Here is a 1,733-nt window from a genome sequence, read left to right as displayed (position 1 = left end):
GGACTGTATTTTTCCTCCGTGGAATCAGCATTTACCTGTTACTGTCAGCAGTGATTCCGTGAGGCCTAGGGAATGTTCGACAGAGAGTCTGAAGGGTGCTCCTCTTCCCTGCTTTCTGACACACCTGGAGCTGTCCCAGGATGCAGAGGGCATCCCCACACACACCTTGCAGTCCATGCTGGCACATTCCAGCCCCCTCTGATCCCCCTCGGCAGCTCCAGCCGAGGCTCAGAGGCAGCAGCTTCCAACGTCCATCTTGGAGGTCCTCCTTCTCCTCCATTTTGTCCCTGTCTCAGTGGGCATCTCCATGCCAGGGCACTTCCTGCAGTCTGACAGGAACATTTGTTTGCCTTGTTGGAGCCCTCATTCCACCCTTTTCCCCACGAATTCATCTCCACATCAGGGCTCAGATGTCTTAATTTGGTTTTACTCCCCTCAGATATCAGCAGATATTTATCAAACCTCTTGCTCTCAACCCGTTTCCTAGACAAACACAGGGATATTTTGCCATCTCGTTTGCCAATGGTCATTCTGGATGTCTGCACCATCCCAAATCATCCCAAATCCATGTGCTGATTCTCCATGCTCCATGTGCTCATTCCCACATCAGGTCTGAACGGAGTCGCTTTCACTTTGCCATTGAAGCGCCAAGCCTTGGGTTTCTCTGGTAGCCTCCACAGCTGAAATGTCCTGGGTGCACATCCATGAATGAATTAGCATTAATTACTATTATTATTAAAAACTCCATTAATGTGGAGTTCCTGAGGCGGGAAAACTCAGCCTTCTCCAGGCTTTTCCAGGCAAATCCAGTGTGTACTGCAGGGATCAGTCATACCAGCAGCTCCTGTCTCAGGGATGAATAAGAAAAGATATGCCATTACTGAGGACACAGCTCCAGCCTTCCATGGGAAACAATTCCCTGTTTTTCTCCTGCCTGCTGTGGGCCGGCTTTGGGAATTCTACCTTCCCAGCTGTACTTTAAAGTAGATATTCCCAAGCATCCCCTGCATGGTTCTGTCTGTCCAACCTCTTATCCCAATTTTATTTCTCTAAAGCAATCGATAGGTAAAAAACCATCTGCTCAGGGCACTCAGGATTTTGTGGGCAGAGAAATCAACCACTGTAGGAATTAACTGAGTGGTAAAATAATAGAAAATTATTAACAGGTGAAATATTGCCAGGCAGATTAATTCCTCATTATTAATTCAGCATATAACCAACCTGCTGCGGATCCCTGTGGTGGGAATGGTGCTGGAAGGGTAGGGAAGAGCATCATTCCTGAGGCTTGCTGTGAGGTTTAGTGGCTGTTTCAGGCATGTGCCTGCACCTGAGTGCCAACAGCTCTCCCTGCTAAATTTCCTTCCTGTCCAGGAGATCCATGCTCCGTGGGCAGAGCAGAGCTGGGAGAGTCAAGCTAATTCCTGATAACTGGAAAGCATCCCCCAACCCCACATCCTGCTCTGCCCCCTCACCCCACCCACCCCAGCCCACCTCTGGCAAACTGCTGCCTCCCAAGTCCTGCAGCCCTGTCCATCCAGAGGTTTTTCCCTTTTTTTTCGCCTGTGTGCTGCATCCTATGAGTCAGCAATGAGGAGAGCTAATGAGGCCCGGCTTCTTGGAAAGATTTGTCCTTAATTGTCCCTTCTGCACGTTTAATGACTCGTCAGTGTCTTGTCACGTTTCCCAAGTGCCTGTGGTGAGCGTGGCCGGGGTGGGCGGCGGCCCCGCGGTCC

General features: G+C 50.2%; 1 protein-coding gene across 1 annotated transcript in view; it reads left to right on the top strand.

The window, feature by feature from the left end:
- The window catches only part of IGHMBP2 (immunoglobulin mu binding protein 2), a 23,914-nt gene that overhangs the window by 13,767 nt on the left and 8,414 nt on the right, over positions 1-1,733 (top strand). The window lies entirely within an intron of this gene.

The sequence above is a fragment of the Corvus brachyrhynchos genome, unplaced genomic scaffold (assembly GCF_000691975.1).
Source record: "Corvus brachyrhynchos isolate BGI_N302 unplaced genomic scaffold, ASM69197v1 scaffold624, whole genome shotgun sequence".
In the NCBI taxonomy this organism is placed as follows: domain Eukaryota; kingdom Metazoa; phylum Chordata; class Aves; order Passeriformes; family Corvidae; genus Corvus; species Corvus brachyrhynchos.
This window is presented reverse-complemented; position numbering and strand designations above follow the sequence as displayed.